Raw genomic sequence first — 13,264 nt, forward strand, 5'->3', positions numbered from 1 at the left:
AATTTTACAATTTCTACATGCCATCTTACCAGATTTAAATTGATGATCTATAATCCGGAAAAACCGTTAATCCGGAATTGCCGAAGTCCCGACGAGTCCGGTATACCTTTTCAATGTAATCCTGCAGAGCCTTCTGATGTTTCACCCATCGACTACTGTGGCTTTGCTCTCTTGAAGAGAGCTGTAAATGCAAATACACCAGGATTTATGGATTCTGAAAAGTGATGGAACCACTCGAATGGACCAGTACCATGGAAATCCTGATGCCTACTTGTAGTTCAGAAAAAAGGCTATCAGACTGAACATTAAAAAAATACTCTTTACATTTTAAACATTAATTAAATGGCCTCGAAATCATTCTAAAAATGTGTATGTATCCTTTGTACTCTCTGATTATCTGCATTCCTACTAAAAAGCCACAAACTTGTTGCTGACTTTAGAGAGCTTTTGAAAACTCATTTGTGATTAATTTTTTCGTCAAGGTAATGTGTGAAAGGCAACAGCTACTCTCAAAATAGTGTCACACTAAGAATTCCAAGCAAGAGCAGTATTGATCAATAAAATTAAGAAGACGGGATGTAATGGCAATAAAACACAACTTTTTTGAGAAATCCATCTTTTTTATACTGTTGTACACAGTGATGTTTCACTAAAAAAAAAAAAAAAAAAAAATCAGAGAATTGCACAAATTTGCCACATATTTAGCTTTAACATTGCACACCGGCCAAAACAAATAGGTGACACATAATAATTTTTTGGTGACACTGTGGATTGGGCAACATACTGCTTTGCCTCATGAATACTTTTTTGTAACTTTTCGATGGAAGTGCAAATAATCAAAGTGTCTTCCTAACTCATTGAACTCATTCCTAACATTGCACCGGCTGCATGAAAACACACAGATGTTTTTGGCAATGTAATTAAAATTGGTACTGTTTTATGCATAGTATAGTGATTCGATGCAGAATCTTATTTCTAGACTAATAGCTCCTTTTGGGCTAAAATGCTTTCTTTTTCATCCATCACATCATATTGTAATGTGCACTTTGCTTAACAAGTCACTAATTTTAACCTTTTTTTTTTACTTTTCTTTCCTTTAAAAAAAAAAAAAAAAAAGAAAGAAAGAAAGAAAGAAAAATAATGTAAAAAGATGGCCTATGCTAAAAAAAATAGAATTGTGTTTTCTTAAAAAAATCTTAAAAGAATTTTTGAGACTCCATATTTGGTTATTTTTTAACATACAATTAAAAATAACTTCTAAAATTTTTAGATGAGAACCATAATAGTTGTTCATTTTAAACTTACTTAGTGTTTATATATTTGAAAAATGATCACTTAGGGTTTATGATATTTTAACTGAAAAATGATTTTGTTTTTAATCCTGTAAGCATATAACTTTGTTAAAATTTGTACATATAGACAAATATTCTGATAAGTTAATGTTTCCATAATTTGTAAACCATATATTTGTAAAATTGTATACAGAATGCCAATTCAGCGGAAGTGCCATGTGCGGTCAAGGTGATGTGACCATCTGGAAGTGCCATATTATCTTGACAGCTTATTAAGAATGTAAAAATAAGATAATCCACAGAGGTAAAAACCTTTGTATATTCTGTCGTAGGTGATACTCGTATGATGCTCTTACTAATTTCAGATTTTTGAATTTTCCCACAAATCTTTCCTTCGCAGAAATTTGAGGTTCATGCTTAGTTCATAATGAGTGCATTAAAGTCTCATTCACAGCCAAAGAATGGCTTACTGGAGCATATTGTAATATTTGCTAATTTTGCAATCAGTGTCATAATTAAAAAGAACCAAAATGTTGCAATCTTGGTTAACTCTTTCCTGGATAAAATTTCTATCAGAAATTGAAAACCACTGATAACAATTGAATGCTGATAGTGTATAGTTAATGAAGTCTTAATAGTACTAATATATGCATTATTCAACATGGCAGTTTGTTGTACTTCTGGATGCACGAATAGGCTTTCAGATTCTAGGCATAACATTTCACAGGCAGGCATCTTTTTTATTTAATTTTTTATTATATGATGGATTTATATTAATTACGGAAATGTAGACAAAATGAAATGAAAATAACTTAGCAGATGTATAGTCTAAAATTTAAAAACTACTTTTTGGTACTTTATCGTTTCATTAAAAATCACTTATATTTTTCATACTGTTGAATTAAATTATGGTATTTTTATGTAATATGTATTTACATTTTTATATATTTTTAATTAAGATTTAAGTAAGAAATGTAGCATTATTTTACTGTCCAGCTGAAAATTGTAAGTAACTGATAAAATTTTTAATTTGAAATAAACTTTGTACATTTAACAAAGTAAATTTAACTAAAACACAAATACTACATAAAAAAATTCGTTGAAGAGTCTACATTGGATAGTCCAATTTTGTGAGATCTGTCTGTTTTTCTTATGGGAAGCTCAGGACCTTGGTCTTTCGACAGAGAAAGTTCATAGGATCTCATCATATTTGGTATGATACATAAGTACCTAATACTTGATCAGGATTAGTAAGACCTGCAATGACATATGTTGTGAGAGATGTGTTAGTAATGATGAGATAAGGATCTTCGGTTTTGGCAAAAATTTTTTTACTTTTCTTTAATCCGGAATTATTTATGGATTTACTCGTTGGATATATATAGTTATCCATGCTTTGTCACCAGGCTTATTGTAAGTTTGTCTGCATCTTTTATCACAGTATTCTTGCTTTTTTTATCTTGTTTATGTTTGACATGCTTGTTGATTTGAGGTGTCAAGCAAACGAATTCTTTCAAATCTGTTGTAGTTTTAGCAGCAAAGTTATCGTTATCAATAAGTGCTCGTAAATCATGATTAACTTCATCCATTGTCCTAAGTTTGGTTCCGAACTGCAAATATGCTGAGGTGTGACCTGTTGTATCATATTTTCTGTGTTCATTGCAAAACGAATTATGGGCAGTTTTTCTTGGTGAGTTTCATGTGCATCATCGATTAGTATGGCTAGTCTGGGAAATCTCTGTTCTTTCATTCAGAAATTCAATTGAGGGTGATAAATTGAGGTGAAAACAGAAATGAGTACTTATTTAATACAAAGAAAATTGTAGGTTTGCTGCATTACCGCACTAACGAACTGTGTGCCATTAACACTAATCAGTCTTTTGGGTAAACAATAGCATAAGAAAGAACAACAAATGTTCTACAAAAATTGTCTGGATCGACAAAGCTGTATATACGACTTGAGTCATCAAGTAGATATATACAAGTAAATAGTAATACAGTACAAAGTCCATAATCTGAACTTGTCGGGACTTCCGCTATTCCGGATTAGGGGTTTTTCTGGATTATAAATCATCAATTTAAATCTGGTAAGATGGCATGAGGAAATTATACAATTAAAAATATGAAATCGTAATTTATGAAATAAAGAACAATTATGATCTAAAGGGTATCAAAATTTACAGAAAAAAAGCTTAATATTTATTTGTTTACTTTATTAAACATTTCTTTCAATGTAAGTTGTTTAAGATGCTTCCACAAAAAATTCAAAAAGTTCCATTTTCTCATGTCATATATAGTGGACTTTCCAATGCCATACTTCTCGCATAATTTTGAGACGGATAGGCCTTTATCCATTTTTTGCAGCAATTCCACTTTTTGTTTGATGGACATCGAAAAATGCTTTTGCTTTGTAGATCCTTTGGCAGCTCCAGAATCGGAAACTCTTTTTGACATAATCGAAAGTTCAAGCTTACTTTTTATAAAATTGCTCTAACAGGCTGCAAAAAATAATAAGCCAGATCCAGTTAGAAGATTAAGGAACAATGCAATCTGCAACATTAATTGAAATAGATAATTACATCATTTTAGCCTAGCTTATACCATCCGTTATACATTAAACATGCATGCATAAAGGTATTATGCGCTTGCGTAGACGCTACACATGCGCAGAAAGTTTGTAGCTTTGAGGTACGGATTATAGATCATTCCGGATTAAAGACTTTGTATAAGTAATTCCTGTATCAGTCTCCATCTTTTCAAGGAATGCAAAGGTACTTTTCAAAGTATGACTTCTTGTTTTTTTTTTTTTTTTTTTTTTTCATTCTTTGAAAATCAGTGGGACTGAAAGCCATTGATGAAGCTTCATTCTTTAAAGTCATTGGGAAGAAATGGAATTTCTTTGAAAATAAGCAGACCAAAACTTTCTCTTGATATGTACGTTGAGTAGATTTTAACATGTTTTCCCACTCTTCTTATTTTTAATTTCCCACTGTAAGAGAATCCTGCAACATAAACCTCTTACTGAAATTTTCTTAGCAATTACAGTACCAAAGAGGCAAAGCCTATTAAGCTGCGTTCAGACGACGGTATAAAGGGCATACGTTATTTAAGCCGAGTTTCGTTGTCAGGCAACTAGTCTGTGCTATGTCATAAAATTTGGTTTAGGGCTCTTGGCATAAAGTTCGAAGTTTTCAACTTTATGACGACTTGGGATAAGCTTCGACCAATCAGAGCGAATGTGTGAAACCTAGATGGGAAAACAGAGTTGAAGAGCTGTAGACACATGCACAAATTTAGCTAAGTGGGTGCGGCTTACACCCTGTGTCGCAGGTGTGAACGGAATTCCCGCATTTTATTGCTTCTGATTATGTTTCTGTAACATTTACGTAGCCGTCTGAACACAGCCTTAGTCTCTAAACTGCATTTTGCATTGAATCACTTTTCAAATTGTTCCTACCAAATATTTTCACCCTGTGTCATATTTAAAGAAATTATATAATAAAGAATCTGCATGAATGTATGTATATTTCTCGCACTGTGAAGAGACAATGGTACCTAGAGCCGTCAAATTATGAATAATGCAGTCTTCCGCCCAAATATGGGCACCTGAAAGCCCAATTGAATTTCTTTTACTATCCATTTCATATTTTTTAATACTTACTAAAATTTTTATTAAAAAATTTAAGGATTTCAAAGCAGGCAATGGCAACTGTATATGGAATAGAACACTTTTATTGGCAGCTATGACAAGGTATTCCATATCAGGATCAATAAAATTGTACAGTCAAAAGTTGTTAATCTGAGCCTCAAAGCTACAAACTTTCTGCACATGCGTCAACACATAATGCGTTAACGCATGCGCATACGCGTTTACGCACGCGCGTAATACCTTTATGCATGCGCATAATATGTTTATGCATACGCGCTTAATGTATAACGAACAGTATAAGCTAAGCTAAAATTATCTATTTGAGTTAATGTTGCAGATTGCGTTGTTCCTTAACCTTCGAATAGGATCCAGCTTATTATTTTTTGCAGACTGTTAGAGCAATTTTATAAAAGTAAGCTTGAACTTTCAATTATGTCAAATAGAATTTCTGATGCTGGATACTGCCAAAGGATCTACAAAGCAAAAGCATGTTTTGATGTCCATCAAACAAAAAGTGGAATTGCTGCAAAAAATGGATAAAAGCATATCCTTTGTTTCTCTAACCATTCCGAAATCTGTTTATCAATTTCACGCTGCTCTGCGGGGAAGGGGAACTTCGCGGCGCGCAATCAACTGGAAGCTGATCTGTCTGCACTATCCTTATCTTCAGGGCAGATGTTTTTATTTTATTCAGCTTATAGTTCATTACTAAATGTAGTATTTCATCTCGATGTACTCTGTCTTTTATATGATTTAAATCAAATTCATTATAAATATCACGAATACACATCAAATAGTATTTTGGTTGCAATTTTCTAATTTCGATTATTTTGCGAAATGTATGCTTTACCCATGCGCGTGTTGAAAGAAATGTTTAATAAAGTAAACAAATAAATATTAAGCTTTTTTTGGTAAATTTTGATACCCTTTAGATCATAATTATTCTTTATTTCATAAATTATGGTTTCATATTTTTAATTTTATAATTTCTGCATGCCATCTTACCAGATTTAAACTTATGATCTATAATCCGGAATTTCCGAAGTCCCGAAGAGTCCGGATTAAAGACTTTTGACTGTAATTAACTTTGCAGGCGCTCATATCCAGCAGCTGCCAATTCACCAGCTTAAGAATATGAAAATCTAAAAGAGAAACTTCAAGGATTGGTATTCATTAGTGCTACTTATTTCCAGGAATATCATAATGCTTCATGATGCGATATAAGTGAGGTACCACATTAGCTACTTTGGTGCGTATTTTGTTACTGGCACCCATTAACAAAACAATACTTTATTTTTTAAATATGTATTATAAAAAAACCAATTTAAACTCAGTATCTGAAAGCCAAGAATTTTCTAATTCAAAAAACTCTGTTACTCCTCTATATTTTAAAAATGAACGTTTTACAACATTTTTAAGTCACTTCTCTTGCCTTGCCACTGGGAGGTGGATTTACACATGACATCATTCAAATTGAAAGATTTAAATGTTCAAAAATTTCACTCCAGTTAGAAACTTACATATTTGAGGATTTGGCAACACTTTGGTCTGTTCACATTCCAATTTTCATTTTTAACATTTCAATGTATATTGTACTCTTGTATTTTACAGCTAGACAAAAGACTTGTTGCACAAGTGGCAGATCTCTCAAAAACATAAATAACTTATTTTAAGAAAGAACTTAAAATCTTAAATCTTCAGATTACAGGGTTAGTATATATTTTACGATATCACTTGGATTATCGCCAAGTTATTGTTTCATGTTATATGAGCAGTTGAATGTTATGGAAACCCTATTATGATGTGACTGGTTGTAATGATTGATTTTGACTGTTTGGAAAATATTTATAAAGGCTTACTTAAGTGTTGGATGTTGGTTAGCTTATTTGATGCTTTCCACCATAAAATGCCTGCTTGTGGTACATACGATTAACCTGAAGTTTCTATATACTTTAGAACAAATGGGAAAGAAAACATTGATTGATTGGTGTGTAAATGAAGATTTAAATGGCTTTGTTCGACTCTCGGCAAATTACGCAATGAGATTTAAGGATTTAAAAACTGCAGCTCATATCAACACTATGTAAGGTACGTGGGGTGTAATAAAAAGGAATTTTCGAAAGAAATGCCATTGACAGTCCAGCAGTACAAAGGATATTTTTAATTTTTACTTCTGTGAATTTGTGTGGTGACAGCAGTATACAGATTCTAATCTAGATAATTTTAAATAGTTTTTAGATGCTGTTAAAGAATTCTGTGTAACATATACCGAAAAAACAGAAATTTTAAAATAAGGTTAGTCGAAATTTCTTTTTCGACCTTTCCTGCGCAGATTAGATAACATATATTTCCATTCTTATGTTATTTCTTTCTTTGAATTAAAATGTAGTTTATTAAGATTGTATATTTTTTGTTTTAATTATGTTTTATTGCATTATGTTTTGGATGCTATTTTATAGGGGAAGGTGTTGGACATAAACGGGAATGGAGCCAAAAAACTGCCAATTTTCACCAAGGGGTACCCTGAAATATATTTTTACCGATTGCAGTTTTAAAAATATTGTTGTGTTTTTCTTTTCTGACACCAGTTGTTACGTTACTTTTCCCTTTACGTTACATACGGGGTTCGTAGATTTGGAATGAATAACGATGACACTTGATGAAGTATCGAAACACACTTTATTTACCAATATTAATCAGATAGATCCAAAATCCCTTTTACAGTCTTCGAACTGTTATAAACACGCTGACACGTTCAGCGACACAGCCTTCACACTATCAGGCAATAACGGTGGAGACAGCTTCACTGCAAAGCACCCGAGTACAGCTCCCAACTTTGCTTGGCCATTCTCGGAACTCCACGTACTCTCGAGATTCTCCACACGATGCACTTAACGATACACAAGAGTATAGCTCTCGACTCAACACGGTCTAAGACAAAACTCGACGATGCACTAAAAGACTCTCTCTATGCACTCGACGACCAACTAGACTTCGAGACACTCGCTAAATGACTATCAGCTCGCTAGACAAGGCACTCACACTATATCGTACTCTAGACAAGGCTGTCACACACTGACTGACTGTGGACCAGCAGGGTTTATATAGCTTTCAGTTTGTGTTCGAGAACATTCTCCATCCGTACATGGGATATCACCAAGTTTGTCGCCAAATGTCACCAAATGGAAAATTTCTCGCCAAATGTGACAACCCTGTCTTCCCTTGCCATTTTATGGCAACCTAAAACTGCTTTGCGGGAAAGCTATCTCACCGCGCCTGTACATTTCGTAACAATATAAAAATCAAACAAACACACTGCTTTGTCTAATAATAAAATTTAATTTAAGTGCAATTTGTACATCACTACAAAATTTTGTCATCACTATTTGAATTTTTATCAGATGGTGACAATAACACATAGAAGAAGAAATACAAATTTTGCAATTAGTAGATTATAGGAAATTAATCACATATTTTATCTATCAAGCTTTCTTGTAATATTGATTAAGAAGTCCACATACAATAATTTCTTAATGATTCTCTTTCTTACACTGATGAACAATACATTTTTATAAAATTAAACAATGCATACAGATATATATAATATTAATGGCTGATCTTTAATGTACGGTAGCCCTTGGTTTCTGTTTGAAAAAACTGCCAAGTAGAATTGGTTGTTATATGAAATGTGGAAGCTCACTGCGTGAAATAGTTTTTTTTTTTTTCGGTAACCCTAATTTTGATAATGTTGCCGAAACTAGCCTTGGGGAGAATTGTGGTTTTTTTTAGTTTTTGTCATTAAAAGGGGTTATTTCTGCGAATACTGCCAAACGTGTTGTGATAAATTGAGATTTTGGCTATTTTTTGTAATAGTAACCCTTTCGTACGGACCAGGGTTTTTTGATTCTTACCCATTCTTTTCAATTGCTGTGTTTAGTTGCATGTGCATTGGTGTTGGATTTTGAAGTAGGTATCATCATTTGAGTATGTTTGAGGGAAGTAACAGGATGAATGTTGATGGTTTGGACACTATTATACATATTTATCCACCATTAACAGCGGATAAGCAGAAACGACCAAAAATTTAATTGAACTGCTTACGTGGAAATGGTGGTGAGAAGCCTGAACTTATGCATGCGAAAAAAATGTTAATTTATTTATTTGTCTCTGTGTGTTAATTTTTGTTAAAAGATTTTTTGGTTAATGCTTTTATGATAGGAAATAAGTCAAAAGTCATTAATCCGGACTCGTCGGGACTTCGGTGATTTGGATTATCGATTTTTCCAGATTATAGATAATTAGTTTAAATCTGGTAAGATGGCATGCAGAAATTACAAAATTAAAAATATGAAATGGTAATTTACGAAATAAAGAACAATTATGATCTAAAGGGTATCAAAATTTACAAAAAAAAAAAAAAAAAAAAGAAAGCTTAATATTTATTTGTTTACTTTATTAAACATTTCTTTCAACGTGCGCATGCGTAAAGCATACATTACGCATAGTCGAAATTAGAAAATTGCAACCAGAAAACTATTTGATGTGAACTCGTGATATTTATAATGACGAGGAAATTGATTTAAATCATATCAAAGACGGAATACATTGAGATGAAATACTACATTTAGTAAGGAATTATAAGCTGTATAAAATAAAAACATCTGCCCTGAAGATAAGGATAGTGCTGACAGATCAACTTCCAATTCATTGCGCGCCGCAGCGTTAAAGATAAACAAAGGATATGCCCTTATCTATTTTTTGCAGCATTTCCACTTTTTGTTTAATGGACTTTGAAGAATACTTTTGCTTTGTAGATCCTTTACATATTCGTAAATATATATCGGAAATTCTATTTGACATAATCGAAAGTTCAACCTTACTTTTATAAAATTGCTCTAACAGTCTGCAAAAAATAATAAGCCGGATCCAATTCAAAGATTACGGAACAACGCAATCTGCAACATTAACTGAATTAGATAATTTTAGCTTAGCTTATACCGTCCGTTATACATTAAACGCGCATGCGCACACGCAAATTCGCAGCCATAAAGGTCTTACGCGCATGCGTAAACGCGACGCATGCACAGAAAGTTTGTAGCTTTGAGGTCCAGATTATAGATCATTCCGGATTATGGGTGTCCGAATTAACGACTTTTGACTGTATGTACTTTTGGTTATTTATTACTCTCTGTTTATGTATTTTTGGTTAATTGTTTGTCTCTGTGTATTAAGACAGCAGGAAATTTTTTCAGGTTAAATGATAGTTTTAACTTTGTTTTAGCTTCCTGATTTTGTTTAAGTGGAAATAGTTCGATGTGTACATGGACAAAGTTAAGGCAGTGCTCAATGACTAATTTGTGCAACTCTCTGAACTGTTTTTTTAATTTAAAATAGGTCGATGTATACATGGACATCGAGTTTGTGTAAGTCTTTGACTTCTTGTTTTGGTTTTGTGCAGCACGAGGAAGGATCCGCATCATCTTGAAATTGGTGCCAATCCTTCCTGCCGCCGATCTTTGTGTAAAAAAAAAAAATGATTCGTTAAGGGGTACCGTAAATTTTAACCAATATTAATAATTATAAATAAACAATCTTATCATTTAACAACATTGTCTGATCTTTCTGATGAAATAAGCATAATTTTATTTTTTCTGAGTTTTGTAATGGATAAGATTTTATCACTAATAACACATCACTAAGATATTTTTTTTAACGTAAATAAATACTGATCACATGTAAAGTAACCAACTTTCTACAATCTCAACTAATCATTTCTAATTTTATGTCATGTCTACAACTCCTCAGTATATAATACCTATACTCATGAGTTCTAGATATCTTATTTTTATAATGCATAACAAAAATCTAATACAGTCAGACCGCTCTGAACTGTATATTACATCCAACCATTCATTGCATTAATTTTCAACCAGAATAATCCATATAACTTACTTTGTTTTTCTCATCACTTTTATTTTATTACGATTTTACTATTCAGTTTTCAAAACCTATTTAACCTGTAGTATTTGATAAGATAATGCCACATCTGTTATTTCCTTATTCTATTTATTTCCAAAGAATCTTCAAATATACTAGGAACCAACATTTTAATAAACAAAATCTATTTTCTTTCTTCAAAGTACTACCTCTTCTTTAAATTTCTTAGTGTTAAGGCATCCATGCTGATCTGTGTTTTTATTGTTTTTTACTGAAATATTATAAATCAGATCCTTTTAACCTTCTGAAAGGTGCCGGATTTCAGATCCGTCATGAAGACTGGTATTTAAATAGAATTTATTAATTCAGTTTGCATAATTACTTATTTTAGTCTGTATTTTCATAAACTTAAATTCATTAAGATGATATTTACATTATTAAAGAAAGTAAAATATCTTAAATTATATGCTAATATATGGCAAGTAGCAAAATTTCTAATGACCAGATAAAGCCGGCCATGGTGTTCAGAGGGTTAAAAAACATTGAACGAAGGAATTGGGTTCCCCTCCCCTTTCAGATAATGAATCCTGCACAGAAAACACCATCTGGTATAGTTATTTAAATATATCTAGTAATCTATAGTGTGACCAAAAATCCTCTTTTTCTCTTCCCCCCCCTTTTTTTTTTTTTTTTTTTTTTTTTTTGCTGAATACATAACGTGTAATAAATACTTTAATATTTTACGCTCACATTTCTGTTAGAGCATTATTCGCACAGCATACAAAAAGGCCTGTGCCAGTCAAATTTCTATAAAAATAGGAAATTTTCCTGGACTGTTTGTCAAAAAAAAAAGAAAGTGAAGGATATTCCTATGAATTATAAGCCCGACTCTATGCTACGCCTCTTCCTTCTGTCCGTGGCTGTCAAGACGGAAATGCAAAATCTCACACATTTCCGGTAATACAGAAGAAGATTCTGAGAAAAAAGAACTTATAAATGATGGCATAAAAATTGACCATATTACTACTAAATCCACCATATCAAACACAGAACTAAGTTTAATGAGATTTTCTTCAAAACTGGACTTGTTATAATGATGCAAATTTTTTAGAATTTCATAGCACATTTTCTAAGCTTTTAACACTCTATTTAATCTCACAGTCTTTTGTCAAACATTAAAAAAAGGGAGGAATAAGAATTGTTTAGGGAAAAGATAATAAATAACGAAGATCTAAAGCAAAAATTAGGGATTGTTAATGCTTATGAAAAGCTGTAATATTAACAGATATCTGCTTTCGCTTGGCCATGCCACATATCAGGTCCTCTTCAAATACTAAAGTTGACTTTGATGTACAATAAAATGAAGGGAATTAGCTTACCAAATATCAATGACTTACTAACATGCAAAATTGGCAACTTTCTAAATTTTTAGAAATATTTCTAAATTAATTCCTGTAATCAATGTAAAACTGACAGCTATTTTATGGTGAAATAAAAAATTATGTGGTAATTTTCTGTTCTGACCAAACTACCAGTTTTCAGCGAATTTACCACTATCAGAATTGGGCTCCGATATCTCCATATGTTTTGAAATAAAGCAACTCATAGTGGCATGCTCATTCTTTTTTCCTGTTGTATTTTTATTTAAAGTACCAGTTATATTTAAGTATTTAAAGTATTTTTAGCTTAAAGTTGAAATTAATGAAAAAAAAAAAAAAAAATCTTTAAATCTGGGTCTTTTTTAATTCCACTTTATAGAACCTTTGCTTAAATGCATCACTTTTTAAATAACCACAAGGTTCACAGAAAGTTTAACTGCACTTCAGTCATCTATTAAAGGATAAATGCTGAAACAAAGTAGGATAAATGCTGAAACAAAGTATTTTTTAAATGAAAAAAAATTTTTTTTTTTTTTTTAATTTTATTTTTAGAATCTGCATGCTAAGAGGAATTAAATGCTTCTTTTATAAATTAGATTTCAAAATTATTAAGCATATTGCTATAATCATTAGTATATTTTTCCAAGATTGAAAAGCAAATACAGGATGAGTGCAAAAAAAATGTAGAAATTTACAGATATATTAGATATTAGTAGTTACAAGATTTTATATTTCTTTCATATTTAAGAGTTAATTTTATTATCTTTTTATTATGAGATATAAAAATTGAATATTCCACTACTTCCCCTTCGAACTTTAGCCAACTTTAGAACTCAAGTTTTGTTTTTGCTTAAAATACAGTACTAAGAATATGTTTATCATATTCTTAGTTAAACAATTTAACAATAGGATTTTTTTCTTTCCTTTAAGGAAATTATATGTGATTTTATCAAATGAACTTCGTAAATTAAGTCATTTGTTTTTTTTTTAGTCAAAATATGATCAAA

The 13,264-nt window shown here is 31.6% G+C and overlaps 1 protein-coding gene across 1 annotated transcript in view; it reads right to left on the reverse strand.

The window, feature by feature from the left end:
- The window catches only part of LOC118187659 (exportin-4-like), a 113,549-nt gene that overhangs the window by 99,318 nt on the left and 967 nt on the right, over positions 1-13,264 (reverse strand). The gene's annotated exons all lie outside the window — the stretch shown is intronic.

The sequence above is a fragment of the Stegodyphus dumicola genome, chromosome 1, assembly GCF_044657685.1.
Source record: "Stegodyphus dumicola isolate Sdum_Otavi_A_Nest chromosome 1, ASM4465768v1".
Lineage (NCBI taxonomy): Eukaryota > Metazoa > Arthropoda > Arachnida > Araneae > Eresidae > Stegodyphus > Stegodyphus dumicola.